The sequence below is a fragment of the Salvelinus sp. IW2-2015 genome, linkage group LG11 (assembly GCF_002910315.2).
Source record: "Salvelinus sp. IW2-2015 linkage group LG11, ASM291031v2, whole genome shotgun sequence".
Classification (NCBI taxonomy): Eukaryota; Metazoa; Chordata; class Actinopteri; order Salmoniformes; family Salmonidae; genus Salvelinus; species Salvelinus sp. IW2-2015.
Genome location: NC_036851.1, coordinates 7,556,362 through 7,575,017, shown reverse-complemented (window position 1 = coordinate 7,575,017; position 18,656 = coordinate 7,556,362). Strand labels below are relative to the sequence as shown.

The following is an 18,656-nucleotide window of genomic DNA, read 5'->3' as shown; positions in this document are numbered from 1 at the left end:
TTCCTTTATGATGATTTGGTAGATGACATGACGCCCCCTTTTCTTGTCCATAACCCTAACCCTAACACAAATATAACTTAATTTAAATTGGTTAAATCTGAGCCAAATTACTAAAAGRTATGTCTTTAAATTGGATCATCAAATTGATACATCAAAACTATGAAATAACACATATGGAATCATGTAGTAACCAAAAAAGTGTTAAACAAATCCCAAAATATTGTATATTTGARATTCTTCAAAGTAGCCCCCCTTTGCCATGATGACAGCTTTGCACACGCTTGGCATTCTCTCAACCAGCTTCATGAGGTAGTCAGCTAGAATGCATTTCAATTAATAGGTGTGCCTTGTTAAAAGTGAATTTGTGGAATTTATTTCCTTCTTAATGCGTTTGAGCCAATCAGTTGTGTTGTGACAAGGTAGGGGTGGTATACAGAAGATAGCCCTATTTGGTAAAATACCAAGTCCATATTATCTCAAGAAAAGCAAAGACAAATGACAGTCCATCATTACAGTAACCAGCATGGCTACCACAGCATTCTGCAGAGATACGCCATCGCATCTGGTTTGCGCTTGTTGGGACTATCATTTGTTTTTCAACACGACAATGACTCAACACACCTCCAGGCTATGTAAGGGCTATTTGACCAAGAAGGAGAGTGATGGAGTGCTGCATCGGCTGACKTGGCCTCCACAATCACCCAACCTCAACCCAATTGGGATGGTTTTGGATGAGTTGGACCGCAGAGTGAAGGAAAAGCAMCCAACAAGTGCTCAGCATATGTGGGAACTCCTTCAGGACTGTTGGAAAAGCATTCCAGGTGAAGCTGGTTGAGAGAATATCAAGAGTGTGCAAAGCTGTCATCCATGTAGCTTACCCCACCCTCCCTCTGGCATCTTAAATAATTCACTAGGTGCATATTACCTACATGAAAGAAAGAAAGAGAGAGACAGTATAGCTTTTTTTCCTCTAGCAGAGTTTGCTGTAGCGTCACGGCCGCTGCCTGGACAAACTTCCTGACTGCTCTGCTGCAACAGAGCGAACCCTGGCAGATTGGCACCCCCTTTTCCCGCTTCACACACCTCACTGCACTCTGGTCCTGCATAGAGACAGCGTTGTCGGGAGGAGAGAGCAGCACATACGGCCAGATTCTCTGAGCCCCTGCATTGTACCGGGCTCAYCGTCTGCACGGCACGGCGCTCCTCCCTGCCTATCGATTCTCACTGCTTTTACACCTCCCTCGCTCCCTTACTCTCRCTCTCCCTTCCGTCCCTCCTTCCCTCCAACCTCCATTTCACCCTTCATATCATTTCAAAGCTCAGCATTCCCCTCTGCGTGTACTGGAGAGAGAAAAAAATGACAGAGAGGAGGAGGAGGAGCAGAGTACAGAGTGCGCCATAAAAAAGCCCCCCCACCCAATTGATGACAAGTAGGGCTTTTATTGAGTAGCTCTTCAGCCAATGAGGCTGCAGTGCCGGMAAATCCAGCAGTGAAACTGCACATAGCTCTGATGCTGGTGCTGATTTGCAGTGTGAGAGAATGTTAATGTGCGTGTGTGTTCCTTTTCATTTCCCCCACATCTGATTAACTCAGCAGCACAGGCCCAGCAGCACAGGCCCTACCACAACTCTTTTGTGTGTGTGTGTGTGTGTGTGTGTGAGTGTGTGTGAAGAGGGCTTTTGGGAAGAGGCCCCCAGGGGTGACTGCAGGGACTGAGCAGTTACAATAGGCTTATCTTTCTCATAGGGGATAAACCGAAAACGATTCATCTTCAAGATAATACTTTTTTTCTTCTTCTAAGACCATATCTCGAGTGTCCTGCAGGTGCAACAGAGAGAAGTCCCTCTCTCTCTCGTTTTCAGGAGACTACAGCTCTCTCCGATACAGGTAATTTGCACTTTCTTACTGTATGCACATGTTTGATAATCAGTGATGAATGCGGTGGTCTTGTATCATGCCTCATTACAGTGCCCATCTATCTAGAGGACTGCAGTGGGAGAAGGAAAGGCTCAGAGTAATTATAGCAGACCATAATATCTTTCCTATGGTTTTAATGCATAGAGACACGTCAGGYAAAGGGAAGCTGCCAGAGAGGAACTTTCTCTCTCAGCATTGAGTCAAGTCCTCGTGCGTAGCTTCATACAGTGCTGCAGTATCATGTTACATAATAGTGGAAAATGTGCGTGAAAGAGTCCAACTTGGGATGGGGATATTCACATTAGAAAACATTGAAACAACATATTTCACACCTTATGGATTCAATCCACTTCGGGTGTGCCGATTTAAACTATAACCAGAGTGTTCGGTGGAGTGTGTTTTAGTCCCAACTCAATGTTTTTCAAATGCCTTTTCAACATTGTTGCAATAAAACTGCTTTCCCCGAGAGAAAATGACACACAACCAATTCAGGTTCTATTAATCCATTGATATCAAGTTGATATACGATTGACATAATGTTGATACAATTCTGTTAGATGGCTATCCTAACAGTTGGAGATAATTGATCAAATGAGATTATGGCAGCTTTGATGTAACATCCTGAGAGGAACAGCCATGTTCCTGTATACGTACAGTACAACGCTTGGAGAGGCGCATGCAAGAACAATTCTGCTGAACAAGCTCTTCTGGGATGTCCCATGCACTGAAGAGCTGCTACACTGTACCATCATGGTTTAAAAGTTATCTCAACTGTCGAAGCTAGGTTTCTCATACCAAATCAACCACATTGGCCCATTCCACCATGTGCAGCTTGTACCTGTAGGCGTTGCGACACCACTGCCRGTGTTGACTGCGTATTTCACAAAAGCGTTTATTTTCTTGGGCTGATTTCAAAGTCTTCCGCATCACTCTGAAGGGCGTTGTTTGTCAGGTGAAGTGGAGCTCAGCAGTTTATAGATATAAAATGCAGCAGTTTATAGATCTCATACCTGATAATAATATACAGTATAATATATGTCATTGAGCAGTCACTTTTGTCCAAAAGCGARTATGTCATGCGTGCATACATTTTACGTACGGGTGGTCCCGGGAATTGAACCCACTATCCTGGTATTGAAAGCGCCATGGACTACCAACTGAGCTGAGCAATTCCATATTCCTTATAAGCATACCTTGGTCATGAGTCATAAGCATAAGGATAGAACATCTATATTACAAATCAAGATTAAGATGATTGTATTGAAAGGCAGCAACATCCACAGTGAGAAGTGAATATGTTTCCAAGATGCTATGGGGTTGTTATGTTATCAGGTGATGTTCAGGCCTGTCGGTCCTCAGGGGTTCTATGTGTACAGGACTAGCTGGACAGAGACTATCCTGGTTTAGATGCAGAGGAGTCCGCCTCCTCTTGGCACAGCAGAGGTGATTCAGAGGAGCCACAGCCACACACACACGCACACATAGTGGAAGAGTTCTGAGTTGGCCACGTCATGAGGGAGGATACTGAGATACATACCAGTGCCGATGGTGATAAGACCACTCGTTTATAAATCAATGAGATGGAGTCAGGGTTATTTTGGGTTGGTGGGGTATGAGGGAGAGAAAAGTTTGGGGTTTAACTGGATTAAAATGGATGAGCTTCGAAAGGAAGATGCAACATTATAGTAAAGCCTGTAATTCAACTATATTTTTTGCAAGTTGAGGTCAATTGTTGTTTTCTTTCCTGCTCAACGTAAAAATATACGTTAATAAATATTCCTGTATCTCAACAGGCCTCTATAAAGTACTTAGAAAAAAGGGTGCTATCTAGAACCTAAAAGGGTTATTCCGCTGTCCCCATAGAAGAAACCTTTGAAGAACACTTTTTGGTTCCAGGTAGAACCCCTTCCACAGAGGGTTCTATATGGAACCCAAAAGGGTTAAACCTGGAAGCAAAAAGGGTAAAATGACGTCAAATCACGGTATATCTACCGTAGCTTTGATTGGACTGATCATGTCAACGTCATACCGCTAGACAAGCGGTCATCATCATGAATCATGTCGACAATCTACAGGCAAATCCTTTTCAATCCTTGTCATATGAAGAGAAATTATAGATCAAACGTATCGGTGCTCATCGGCCATTTAACATAAACATTACACAAGAGGTTGGAAATTGCAAATTCAACAWTGAGTGGTTTTGAAGAAATCTGTGGCTAACTGCAAGCATTGCAAAGCAATCCGTATTTTGCTTCCCTGCCTGCTATTCTGTGGAGAGGGTGTGTGGTCCAAGTCTGGGTTTAAGGTTCTCTTTTCCAAGCTTAAAATAATAAACATTCACATGCAACACCATGAGCCAGAAAAGGTTGAATACATTCTCCCGCATTCAAAACAACTGGAAACTCGGAATTTGGAAATCTCAGACTTCAGTGAGCTCCACTGGGAAAATACGTTTTGAACGGTCATCCAGCTAGGAAGTCGGGAACTCGGGGCACTTTCTAGAGCTCCAACCTGAAGATCACTGACGTCATGATTCGACCTTGTTTTTTTCAGAGTTCCCAGTTGTCTTGAAAGCACCATAAATCCAGAGAATGCTAGACACGGATGACAAAGTTTGATGACAAAATTTACCCACAAGAAGGACCGCCACGCCACCTTCCTGTTCAAGTGAGCACAGCACAACTGCGAGTCCAATAATGCATTGTCTGCTGCTGCATAAATGATGTAATATGCTAAGGAGACATGTATACTGTAGCTAAGAAAGTGTATGTTGTGTAGTAAGCTGTTAGTAGCCCATGTGCCTCACCCTAATAATTTGGTCCCTTTCCCCCTCATAACTTAGCCTACTGTCCTGACTTGGTGGTGAAATGTCACCTTCGAACATTGTAAGAGCTTTCGTTGTCTGCTTATATGCCCCTTTTATTTATCCTACGGTTCTGACTTGGTGGTGTACAGGGAGAATACTGTAAGAATGGCCCATGTTCCGAATTCCGTCACTGTATATTTCAAAAGTGCTGAACAAATACTTATTTTGTATTGACTATGTCCGTCCTAGCTCTCTATGTCTTAATCAAAATGACTCTTATCCGCTCATCGTTCCCTTATGCCATAGTTTGTCCATCTCAATTGTCAGTAGAAACCACATTTGTTTAAGCAAGTCAGCCATTTCAGCTATGTGTTTTACAAAGGCAGTAAATAAGGCTGAACTGTTTCACTGCCAGACAAGTCTCTGCTGATAGCCAGGTGTAGCAGTGGTAAGGATTCACTCCATGGTGCTGAAAAGAAAGCTCTGCTGTTGGGACAGCTATATGTATGCCCTAACAGTTTGTGGGCACCGATTGTCACTGTCATAGTGCAATTCAGGTATTGTTAAGTACTGTGTTGTGTTGTGTAGTGGATTTGATGGCATGCATAAAAAATGTTTTTGAGTTACATGCTAAAAGATTGACATGCTAAAATCACCACTGAAAAGCCTTGACACATGTTTCTGGGCTCCTCTCTCTCTCCAGGAGAGATGTTTTGTATGTTTTAGAGGAGCGTCTGCTTGATGGCTCATGAAATGGAATTGTGTAGTGCCCTATAATCCTTTTTGGGTGAAATTGGGATCCTCTCAAACAGTCACGGGTGCATCCATGTGTGTCTGTATGAATCTTCAGCACAGCTGGGATAGGCAATATAATGGTAAATCTGTGTTTATGTGTTGTGGTTGTGGAGGACAGTGATACAGCAGGATGTTCAGTCTCAGTGGGGTGTCTCATCAGATTGAACAAAACGAAATTCTAAAATTATATTTCCCAGAAGACGCTACATCCTTAATGAGGCATCTGGTGCACAGTGGGATGAGACTGAGATTGTGTTTTCAATTGTGAGTCTGAAAACTATATTTTAGCCTGTGAAGTCTTCCTGTGCCGATGGTAGATATTTCGGTAACACTTTCTATAAAGTACATACGTACTGTATAATGTTTTATAATGTGCTCAAATCCTTGAAACAACATGACCCTCTTAGACATGATAAACCAATTTAAGGCAACAATGTTTTTGAAAACCTGAAGCAGGTTTTGGACATATGCAGTGGTGTAAAGTACTTAAGTAAAAATACTTTAATGTACTACTTAAGTTGTTTCTTGGGGTATCTGTACTTTACCATTTATATTTTTGACTACTTTTACTTTTACTTCACTACATTCCTAAAGAAAATAATGTACTTTTTACTCCATATATTTTCCCTGACACCCAAAAGTACTTGTTACATTTTGAATGATTAGCAGGACTGMAAAATGGTCCAATGCACTCACTTATCAAGAGAACATCCCTGGTCATCCCTACTGCCTCTGATCTGGCGGACTCATTAAGCGCAAATGCTTCGTTTGTAAATCATGTCTGAGTGTTGGAGTGTGCCCGTGGCTATCCGTAAATTTAAAAACAAGAAAATGATGCCTTCTGGTTTGCTTAATATAAGGGATTTGAAATTATTTATACTTTACTTTTACTTTTGATATTGAAGTATATTTTAGCAATTACATTTACTTTTGTTACTTAAGTATATTTAAAACCAAATAGTTATTGACTTTTACTCAAGTTATATTTTACAGGGTGACTTTCCCTTTTACTTGAGTCATTTTATATTACATTTACATTTACATTTAAGTCATTTAGCAGACGCTCTTATCCAGAGCGACTTACAAATTGGTGCATTCACCTTATGATATCCAGTGGAACAACCACTTTACAATAGTGCATCTAACTCTTTTAAGGGGGAGGGGGGGGGTTAGGAGGATTACTTTATCCTATCCTAGGTATTCCTTAAAGAGGTGGGGTTTCAGGTGTTCTCCGGAAGGTGGTGATTGACTCCGCTGACCTGGCGGCGTGAGGGAGTTTGTTCCACCATTGGGGTGCCAGAGCAGCGAACAGTTTTGACGGGCTGAGCGGAACTGTACTTCCTCAGAGGTAGGGAGGCGAGCAGGCCAGAGGTGGATGAACGCAGTGCCCTTGTTTGGGTGTAGGGCCTGATCAGAGCCTGAAGGTACGGAGGTGCCGTTCCCCTCACAACTCCGTAGGCAAGCACCATGGTCTTGTAGCGGATGCGAGCTTCAACTGGAAGCCAGTGGAGAGAGCGGAGGAGCGGGGTGACGTGAGAGAACTTGGGAAGGTTGAACACCAGACGGGCTGCGGCGTTCTGGATGAGTTGTAGGGGTTTAATGGCACAGGCAGGGAGCCCAGCCAACAGCGAGTTGCAGTAATCCAGACGGGAGATGACAAGTGCCTGGATTAGGACCTGCGCCGCTTCCTGTGTGAGGCAGGGTCGTACTCTGCGAATGTTGTAGAGCATGAACTACAGGAACGGGTCACCGCCTTGATGTGAGTTGAGAACGACAGGGTTGTCCAGGATCACGCCAAGGTCTTAGCGCTCTGGGAGGAGGACACAATGGAGTTGTCAACCGTGATGGCGAGATCATGGAACGGGCAGTCCTTCCCGGGAGGAAGAGCAGCTCCGTCTTGCCGAGGTTCAGCTTGAGGTGGTGATCCGTCATCCACACTGATATGTCTGCCAGACATGCAGAGATGCGATTCGCCACCTGGTTATCAAGAGGGGGAAAGGAGAAGATTAATTGTGTGTCGTCTGCATAGCAATGATAGGAGAGGCCATGTGAGGATATGACAGAGCCAAGTGACTTGGTGTATAGGAGAGGGCTAAACAGAGCCCTGGGGGACACCAGTGGTGAGAGCACGTGGTGCGGAGACAGATTCTCGCCACGCCACCTGGTAGGAGCGACCTGTCAGGTAGGACGCAATCCAAGCGTGGGCCGCGCCGGAGATGCCCAGCTCGGAGAGGGTGGAGAGGAGGATCTGATGGTTCACAGTATCAAAGGCAGCCGATAGGTCTAGAAGGATGAGAGCAGAGGAGAGAGAGTTAGCTTTAGCAGTGCGGAGCGCCTCCGTGACACAGAGAAGAGCAGTCTCAGTTGAATGACTAGTCTTGAAACCTGACTGATTTGGATCAAGAAGGTCATTCTGAGAGAGATAGCAGGAGAGCTGGCCAAGGACGGCACGTTCAAGAGTTTTGGAGAGAAAAGAAAGAAGGGATACTGGTCTGTAGTTGTTGACATCGGAGGGATCGAGTGTAGGTTTTTTCAGAAGGGGTGCAACTCTCGCTCTCTTGAAGACGGAAGGGACGTAGCCAGCGGTCAAGGATGAGTTGATGAGCGAGGTGAGGTAAGGGAGAAGGTCTCCGGAAATGGTCTGGAAGAAGAGAGGAGGGGATAGGGTCAAGCGGGCAGGTTGTTGGGCGGCCGGCCGTCACAAGACGCGAGATTTCATCTGGAGAGAGAGGGGAGAAAGAGGTCAAAGCACAGGGTAGGGCAGTGTGAGCAGAACCAGCGGTCGTGTTTGACTTAGCAAACAAGGATTGGATGTCGTCGACCTTCTTTTCAAAATGGTTGACGAAGTCATCCGCAGAGAGGGAGGAGGGGGAGGAGGGGGAGGAGGATTCAGGAGGGAGGAGAAGGTGGCAAAGAGCTTCCTAGGTTAGAGGCAGATGCTTGGAATTTAGAGTGGTAGAAAGTGGCTTTAGCAGCAGAGACAGAAGAGGAGAATGTAGAGAGGAGGGAGTGAAAGGATGCCAGGTCCGCAGGGAGGCGAGTTTTCCTCCATTTCCGCTCGGCTGCCCGGAGCCCTGTTCTGTGAGCTCGCAGTGAGTCGTCGAGCCACGGAGCAGGAGGGGAGGACCGAGCCGGCCTGGAGGATAGGGGACATAGAGAGTCAAAGGATGCAGAAAGGGAGGGAGGAGGGTTGAGGAGGCAGAATCAGGAGATAGGTTGGAGAAGGTTTGAGCAGAGGGAAGATGATAGGATGGAAGAGGAGAGAGTAGCGGGGAGAGATAGCGAAGGTTGGGACGGCGCGATACCATCCGAGTAGGGGCAGTGTGGGAAGTGTTGGAGAGAGCGAGAGGGAAAAGATACAAGGTAGTGGTCGGAGACTTGGAGGGGAGTTGCAGTGAGATTAGTGGAAGAACAGCATCTAGTAAAGATGAGGTCAAGCTATTGCCTGCCTTGTGAGTAGGGGGGAAGGTGAGAGGGTGAGGTCAAAAGAGGAGAGGAGTGGAAAGAAGGAGCAGAGAGGAATGAGTCAGAGGTAGACGTGGGAGGAGAAGTCACCCAGAACTGTGAGAGGTGAGCCATCCTCAGGAAAGGAACTTATCAGGGCGTCAAGCTCATTGATGAACTCTCCAAGGGAACCTGGAGGGCGATAAATGATAAGGATGTTAAGCTTGAAAGGGCTGGTAACTGTGACAGCATGGAATTCAAAGGAGGCGATAGACAGATGGGTCAGGGGAGAAAGAGAGAATGTCCACTTGGGAGAGATGAGGATCCCAGTGCCACCGCCCCGCTGAACAGAAGCTCTCGGGGTGTGCGAGAACACGTGGGCAGACAGGCGAGAGCAGTAGGAGTAGCAGTGTTGTCAGTGGTAATCCATGTTCCGTCAGTGCCAAGAAGTCGAGGGACTGGAGGGACGCATAGGCTGAGATGAACTCTGCCTTGTTGCCGCAGATCGGCAGTTCCAGAGGCTGCCGGAGACCTGGAACTCCACGTGGTGGTCTGCGCGCTGGAACCACCAGGTTAGAATGGCAGCGGCCACGCGTGTGAAGTGTTTGTATGGTCTGTGCAGAGAGGAGAGAAGAGGATAGACAGACACATAGTTGACAGGCTACAGAAGAGGCTACGCTAATGCAAAGAGATTAGAATGACAAGTGGACTACACGTCTCGAATGTTCAGGAAGTTAAGCTTACGTTGCAAAAATAAAATAAAATCTTATTGACTAAAAATGATATAGTACTGCTGGCGGTGAAGTAGGCTGGCTAGCAGTGGCTGCGTGTTGACTTTGTTTGAACGTGTAACTGGCTAGGTAACCTCGACAATTTCTCAAAACTACACAATTATCTTGGATACAAGGACAGCAAAGACAACTATGTAGCTAGCTAACACTACGCTAATCAAGTCGTTCCGTTGTAATGTAAGTTGTAATGTGAGTTTCTACAGTGCTGCTATTCGGTAGAAGTTGGCTAGCTAGCAGTGTTAGCTAGCAGTGTGACTAGGTAGGAGACGGAGAGCAGCGCGGCGGACGAAAATAGCTGGCTAGTTAACCGAATAATTACTCTAACAACTCTAAGCTACACAATTATCTTAGATACAAAGATAGCAAAGACAACTATGTAGCCAGCTAACACTACACTAATCAAGTCGTTCCGTTGTAATGTAATCGTTTCTCCAGTGCTGCTATGCTGCTATTCGGTGGCAGCTGGCTAGCTAGCAGTGTTGACTACGTTACGAAAATAGCTGGCTAGTTAACCGAATAATTACTCTAACCAACTCTAAGCTACACAATTATCTTAGATACAAAGATAGCAAAGACAACTATGTAGCCAGCTACCACTACACTAATCAAGTCGTCCGTTGTAATGTAATCGTTTCTCCAGTGCTGCTATGCTGCTATGCTGCTATTCGTGGCTAGCTGGCTAGCTAGCAGTGTTGACTACGTTACGTACGTTCGGTCGAAAATAGCTGGCTAGCGAACCTCAATAACTACACAAATATCTTTGATACAAAGACGGCTATGTAGCTAGCTAAGATCAAACAAATCAAACCGTTGTACTGTAATGAAAATGAAAATGAAAATGGTAAAACTACCTGTGGAGCGAAGCGGAATTGCGACTGCACGCTGCACGCTCCAAACCGGAAGTTTGGAGCATCTAAGGCATCTTTAATTTTACTCAAGCATGACAATTGGGTACTTCTTCCACCACTGCCTATTCTAAGTCTCTAATATGGTTTTTGTACGGTAGACCAGCGCTTCCCAACCTTTTCCGTTCCGAAGACCGCTGAATCACCGTCAACAGCTCTTGAGGAACACCCTTTGTGGATTCTGTGATTTTTTTCCCCTACTGTATCTTGTACTGTATCTTGGCAGTCAAATTTAGAGTCAATTTCAATGTAATAGATTAAAGGCCTTTTATTATTGTTATGAAAGATTAGCATTGTGAAAAGTAATGTATAATTGCTTATAATACCATTAATACTCCCAACTGTTATAATAAAAAAAATATATAATAATAATCTTACCAAAAATGATAATAAAAACAAAATAGATTGACCACAGTTTAAAGACCACTGCTGTGGACACCGCAGAGGGAAAGATGTTGCCATTTTATAATCATCTGATACCATGATGTCATATGAATTCATTTGTATGATACTTTTATAGTGAGCCTGCCCACTGGGCACAGACATCATTTGAACATCAGTTTTGATTTACAGTTGGTTGAGTTGTCAACTAATGTGAATTGAATGGGAAATTTAAAAAAATCACCATGTCACTGGATTTAGGTTAAAAGTTGGGTGAAAAAATACAAAATTCCCTTACGTAGAGGATTTTTTGCAAATCCCATCAGTTTTACACGTTGTTTCAACGTCATCATGTTATCCACTGCAGCACAATCTCAATCAATCTCTAATGCTAAGGAAGTCTCACGTTTTTGCTCAACCGGGTTAGAATACCTCATGATAAGCTGCAGACCTTKGTATTTACCAAAAGGGATTGCATCTATATTTTTCATAGCTTTCTATTTACAGCAACAAACCAATGCTGGCACTAAGGTCGCACTCAACGAGCTGTATAGCCATACGCAAACAAGAAAATACACATCCAGAGGCAGCTCTTCTCATTTTTACCAGAATATAACCTGTGTAACTATCGGCGACAGAACTCTTGATCACTCCACACACAGATTCATATAAAAGGCTCTCCTTCACTCTCCCTTTGGCAAATCTGACCAGAACGCTATCCTCCTGATTCCTGCTTACAAGTAAAAACTCAAACAGGAAGTACCAGTGATGCGCTCAATATGAAAGTGGTCAGATGAAGCGAATTCTAAGCTACATGACTGTTTCGCTAGCACAGACTGAAATATGTTCCGSGATTCATCCGATAACATTGAGGAGCCAACCAAATCATTAATAAGTATATATTACCTCGTACCCCGAGTATATAGCCAAGTTATTGTTACTCATTGTATATTTATTCCTTGTGTTTTTATCTTTCTAAAAATAAAAATTAAATCTCTCTGCATTGTTGAGAAGGGCCCATAAGTAAGCATTTCATTGTTAGTATACACTTGTTCTTTATGAAGCATGTGACAAATACAGTMTGATTGATTGATCACATTGAATTTTGTTGTTCAATTGACGTGGAAACAACGTTGATTCAGCTCGTTTTTGCCCAATGGATGGACTTCCCTCTGAAAGTTGCTGTGTCGCTGTCTTTGTATCATGTGATACTCTCACGAACACGTCTGTTGTACATGTTTGCTCTAGGACGGCCATAAGCATCACAAGACTTGTCTGAAGGTAGCCCGGTACCAGTTTTTTTTTAAACAATGGAAGTCTACTGTATATGGAAGTGGTTTAAATACAGTACCAGTCAAACGTTTTGGCACACTCATTCAAGGTTTCTTTATTTTTACTATTTTCTACATTATATGATGAATAGTGAAGACATCAAAATAACACATATGGAATCATGTTGTAACCAACAAATTGTTAAAACAAATCTAATATATTTTAGATTCTTCAAAGTAGCTACCCTTTGCCTTGATGGCAGCTTTCAAACGCTTTGCCTTGATGACAATTTCAAACGCTTTGCCTTGATGACAACTTTCAAATGCTTGCCTTGATGACAACTTCAAATGCTTTGCTTGATGACAACTTTCAAACGCTTTGCCTTGATGACAACTTTCAAACGCTTTGCCTTGATGACAATTTCAACCTTTGCCTTGATGACAACTTCAAACCTTCTGATGACTTTTCAACGCTTTGTTGATGACAACTTTCAAACGCTTTGCCTTGATGACAACTTTCAAACGCTTTGCTTGATGAAAGCTTCAAACGCTTTTGCCTTGATGACAACTTTCAAACGCTTTGCTTGATGACAGCTTTCAACGCTTTGCCTTAATGACAGCTTTCAAACGCTTTGCCTTGATGACAACTTTCAAACGCTTTGCTTTGAGTGACAACTTCAAACGCTTTGCCTTGATGACAACTTTCAAACGCTTTGCCTTGATGACAACTTTCAAACGCTTTGCCTGATGACAACTTTCAAACGCTTTGCCTTGATGACAACTTTCAAACGCTTTGCCTGATGACAACTTTCAAACGCTTTGCCTTGATGACAGCTTTCAGCCGAGACAATTCAGCTTTGCCGATGACAGCTTTCAAACGCTTTGCCTGATGACAACTTTCAAGCTTTGCCTGATGACAACTTTCAACGCTTTGCCTTGATGACAGCTTTCAAACGCTTTGCCTTGATGACAACTTTCAAACGCTATAAGTAATCTGTAGTGTTTTTGCAAGACTGCAGTATGCTGTAATGATTTACTTTAGTGTTTTTTTTTGCAGACTGCAGTATGCTGTAGAATTTACTTTAGTGTTTTTGCTAACTGCAGTATACTGCTGAATTTACTATGGTGTTTTTGGGGACATCACTGTAGTATTTAATTGTGTTTTTGTTTTCTTATCTTTGACATAAAAGTGGGGGGCTTTCTCATTGAGGAAACCTACTGGAGAAATACTAAAAMAACACATTTTCCATAACCTGTAGGTACTGTWGGTAGGAKTGGGTTCTAAACAGAGAGTTCAGAGCTTCTGCTCTTTTCTTTAACCGTATTGAAAGCAATATACAGTGCCTTTAGAAAGTATTCACACCCCTTGACTTTTTACACATTTTGTTTTGTCACAGCCTGAATTTAAAATGGATTACATTTAGATTTTGTGGCACTGATCTACACACAATACCCCATAKTGTCAAAATGGACTCATGTTATTTTTTTCTTCAAAAAAATAATTAACAATGAAAAGCTGAAATGTCTTGAGTCAATAAGTATTCAACTGCTTTGCTATGGCAAGCAAATAAGTTCAGGAGTAAAAATGGGCTTAACAAGTCACATAATAAGTCGCATGGACTCACTCTGTGTGCAATAATAGTGTTTAACATATTTATTATGACTACCTCATCTCTGTACTCAATTATCTGTATGGTCCCTCAGTTGAGCAGTACATTTCAAACACATATTCAACCACAAAGARCAAGGAGGTTTTCCAATGCCTCACAAAGAGAGGGCACCTATTGGTTGATGGGTAAAAAAAAAGCAGACATTGAATATCCCTTGGAGCATGGTGCAGTTATTAATTACACTTTGGATGGTGTATCAATACACCCAGTCACTACAAAGATACATGCGTCCTGCCTCAATCAGTTGCCGGAGAGGAAGAAAACCGTTTAGGGATTTCAACATCAGGCCAATGGTGACTTTAAAACATATACAACGTTTAAAGGCTGTGATAGGAGAATACTGAGGATGGATCAACATCATTGTAGTTACGCCACAATACCAACCTAATTGACAGAGTGAAAAGAAGGAATCATGTACAGAATAAAAATATTCCAAAACATGCATCCTGTTTGCAACAAGACACTAAAGTAGTACTGCAAAAGCAATTCACTTTTGTGGCAAAGCAATTCACTTTTGTCCTGAATACAAAGTGTTATGTTTGGGGCAAATCCAATACAACACATTACTGTGGACAGCTCTCCATATTTTCAAGCATAGGGGTGGCTGTATCACGWTATGGGTTCACTGGTAATCAGTAAGGATTGGGGAGTTTTTCAGGATAAAAAATAAATGGAATGGAGATAAGCACAGGCAAAATCCTAGTGGAAAATCGGGTTCAGTCTGCTTTCCACCAGACACTGGGAGATAAATTCACCTTTCAGCTGGCCAATAACCTAAAACACAAGGAATAATGCAGTTGTATTTATGCAGTAGCATACCACCCTGCATACCACTGCTGGCTTGCTTCTGAAGCTAAGCAGGGTTGGTTCTGGTCAGTCCCTGGATGAGAGACCAGATGCTGCTGGAAGTGTTGTTGGAGGGCCAGTATGAGGCACTCTTTCCTCTGGTCTAAATGTTTATTTGGCCCAATACCCCAGGGCAGTGATTGGGTGCTGTCTTTTGGATGGGACGTTAAACGGGTGTCCTGACTCTCTGAGGTCATTAAAGATCCCATGGCACCTATCGTAAGACTACGGGTGTTAACCCTGGTGTCCTGGCTAAATTCCCAATCAGGCCCTCAAACCATCAAGGTCACCTAATAATCCCCAGTTTACAATTGGCTCATTCATCCCCCTCCTCTCCCCTGTAACTATTCCCCAGGTCGTTGCTGTAAATGAGAATGTGTTCTCAGTCAACTTACCTGGTCAAATAAAATAAAAAGCATTTTCTACAAACTAAGTTCTACACGTGATTGAGGGATACTACAGTGTGTAGTAAATTTTACTKCAGAATTCTATAGTACACTGTAGTATTTTTTATGTGGGGTAGCTTTGTCAAGTCTGTATGCTGCCTACATACATACTTGAAATCATTGGCCACTTTAATAAATGGAACACTAGTCACTTTAATAATGACACTTTAATAATGTTTACATATCTTGCATTACTCATCCCATATGTATATACTATATTTTATACCATCTATTGCATCTTGCCAATGCCACTCGGTCATTGCTCATCCATATATTTATATGTATATTTTCTTATTCCATCCCTTTACTTAGATTTGTATGTATTAGGTAGTTGTTGTGGAATTGTTAGATTACTTGTTAGATATTGCTGCATTGTCGGAACTAGAAGCACAAGCATTTCACTACACTCGCAATAACATCTGCTAACCGGGTGTATGTGACCATTAACATGTGATTTGATTTGATTTTTATTGTTTCAATTAAGGATTCCAGTTTTCAGAGATTTACATTTCCTCTGCCCTACAGTATGCAATACATAACTTTGGGATCCATAACATCAACATTGTATCAAACCTAATGTCTGAACAATTCCCAAATACTATGTTCAKCTTGCTTTAAGTGTCAAATCTAMCCCGAAATCCAGTCTGTTTGTGGTAACATTTCACTCCTTGCCACTCCTTGTCTACATGACAAGGCAAGGAGTGGAATGTTAGCAAAACAGACTGGATTTCAGGCTAGATATGACACTTAAAGCATATCTGTGTTTCTTGTTGTTTCATGTGCTACTAACCCTAAACGAACTTTGCATCCATGGTCATTTGAATGATAGAACATGCTTTATTGTGTGAATAACTAGTGACTGASTGCTGGTTAGAGAACTCCCCATCATCTCATAGTTAGAGTGAGAGACAACCATACAGATTTCATTGGWCCAGATCAGAGTGGAGTAGACCAACCCCTGCAGTCCCAGTAAGCACTGATCAATACATATAGAGTAATTTGGGGCAAATGAATATGTTTGATGAGAGCCTMGACAGTGACTGTGTAGGCCTGCGTCTCTTATTCTCTCTGCGTTTGTTTTCCTAACTGTTAGAGCCAGATGTTGTATGTTGTATGATAGCAGAGWTAGAAGCTAAATAGATGAGAGAGGAGGATGTATACCTGAGTATTCTCATAGCTGAGTTAAGTCCACATCAGCACAAACTCTGTTGATTTAGGTGGGCTACTATTGCAGAAAGYGCTTCCCCCTCCCTGTCTTTTACTACATCAGATTTGGTGAATGGGGGGTAATATCTCATTAAAGTTTCATCAGTGATGTGTGAAACCATGATTAAATGATTGAGCAATGCATGCAGGAATTTAAAAGGACAAAGTGCAATCGAAAACGGTATCATATAACATTGACCCTCTTCTGATAAATAAAGGACAGTTCAACTTTACCGTTCCCTACGGCTCAGAAACCAGAACTTCTCTTCCAGACTGGTGCATCACTACAATGTGCGTACAAAGCAGTAGCGGTGCGTGCGTAAAACCACTGGGAAGCCAGACAGAGAAGCCATATCACAACCTGTGTCGTGATAATTGCGTTGTTTGCTCTATAAACTGTTAGTTCATACGCCTTGTGACCGTGATATATAGGCATAAAGACTGAGACAATAAGGAGACACAGTAGCAGAATAAATTCAACCACACCTTTGTTTCAGCACAAAACCGGAGAACAGCCCACAAGTCCACAAAACATATTGCATATAACAAACAGTTACATGACTTACAGCATGGCCAAGCACGTTAATGTTTCCCACATTTTCGAACCACTGAACAACTATTGATATGGAACCACAGAGAGTTACCGCAAGTCACAATTAGAAAACAAGATCTTCCTCCACCATTCCAGCACCGTTTCAACTTCAACATTTAAAAATCATCAAATCACCTCTGCTTAGTCTAATACAGTGACAACTAAAAGATACCAAAAACTATTTAGTCCAATCAACGTTAGCAAAATATGTGGCAGTCCATGGTTTTGATTTCTGTGTGTGTGTGTGTGTGTGTGTGTGAATGCGTGCAAGTTCGTGCATGTAGAAAAAGCAAAAATTCTTCCCCTCCTTGCATAGAACCTGTAATGCAATCATCCTCTCTTTCATTTTGATGAAACTGTCTATCACTCTGTCACACAGTAGGCCTACTCTATTTTATTTTTTGTTGCCCTAGGCTACCTGGCTAAAATGCTTGCTAGCTAGCCTAACTTCCTTTCATGGGCAACATTAGATAGTTAACATTAGCCTTCTACGTTTAGCTACATATTGAACTTCCATCCTCTCAGGCCAGGAGCACAATGTATGAATTAATGGTTAGATCAGAATCGCCGTTATAATCATTGGCCAGTACGGAGAATTAAGTAAAACCACAAGTCCAAATCCTTATCTCCATTCATGTCTAATTTAGGAAAGTGACAKTTTRTGCTAGCTAGCTAGCTAGCCACCATAGGACAACAACACAACTAGATGCCACAATTCAAGTTGTTTCTGTCAATGACATATGTGTTCATTGCGATTTGATTTGACACCAAATCCAAAATGMCTTTCKTTTTTTTGGTGCGCCAGGACCATTCACAGTTTAGCTCAACCAGTTTAGCTCAATGCTGATTGGCTATTATTTTATACTTTTTTTATCAAAAGGAGGCCAATTGCTCACTGGCTTCCCTTGCATTCAATGCTACGGGCGGCAACAATGTCATACTCTTTTGGACCAGACAGCATCAGATAGATGGCCTACACATACAAGGACAGAGTGGAGTTGTTTCGCTCGCTCYGATGCTTTCTTCGGTGAGATACATTCAACCTCTTGTAAATTTAAGGAAAATTATGAAACACAGAGACGAAAGATATATTATTWTTATTWTWTMTTTTTKTTGGTTATTTTTTTGTTGGGAAACCTGGCTACCCTTGGCAGATCTCAGAATAGCACCATCATACATCATCTCTTCAAATGATTTAGTGAGACTGAGCATGTATCCATTCTATATTGAATGTTGTTAAGAAAATTGACAATGTGCTGAACAGGGACAGCTTGAAGAGACAGTGAGAATATTCTGCTTCTGTGAGGGAATGCTGAGAATCAGCCTTCCTTAATGATGCCAATGTCTCTCCCGCTCTCTTCCTACTGGTGAGCCTTGGAGATCTGCTGAAGTAGAAAATAAAAGATGCCTTTTTTTAWTGACACATCTCAGGTTCTAGAACATGATCATCATCATTTCCTTTTTGGTCCAAAATTTTGTTTGGTTTATATAAGTTCCTAAGACATGATTCAGGCCCCTGCTGATGATGTAACTGCTGATGCAGATGCCTTGTTTTGCAACATTAGAGGATTCCATCTAATGGTTC

The 18,656-nt window shown here is 42.5% G+C and overlaps 1 protein-coding gene and 1 non-coding gene across 2 annotated transcripts in view; one reads left to right on the top strand and one right to left on the bottom strand.

The window, feature by feature from the left end:
• The first annotated feature begins 1,534 nt into the window (after window positions 1-1,534).
• LOC111969723 (synaptotagmin-2-like) overlaps window positions 1,535-18,656 on the top strand; it is a 78,737-nt gene continuing 61,615 nt past the window's right edge. Inside the window, exon 1 of the mRNA XM_023995933.2 lies at window positions 1,535-1,888. The gene's annotated coding sequence lies outside the window, so the exon portion shown is untranslated. The remainder of the gene's footprint in view (window positions 1,889-18,656) is intronic.
• Window positions 13,504-13,556, bottom strand: LOC111970799 (U7 small nuclear RNA). Its single transcript, XR_002878165.1, has one exon. It is a non-coding gene; the product is annotated as a U7 small nuclear RNA (small nuclear RNA).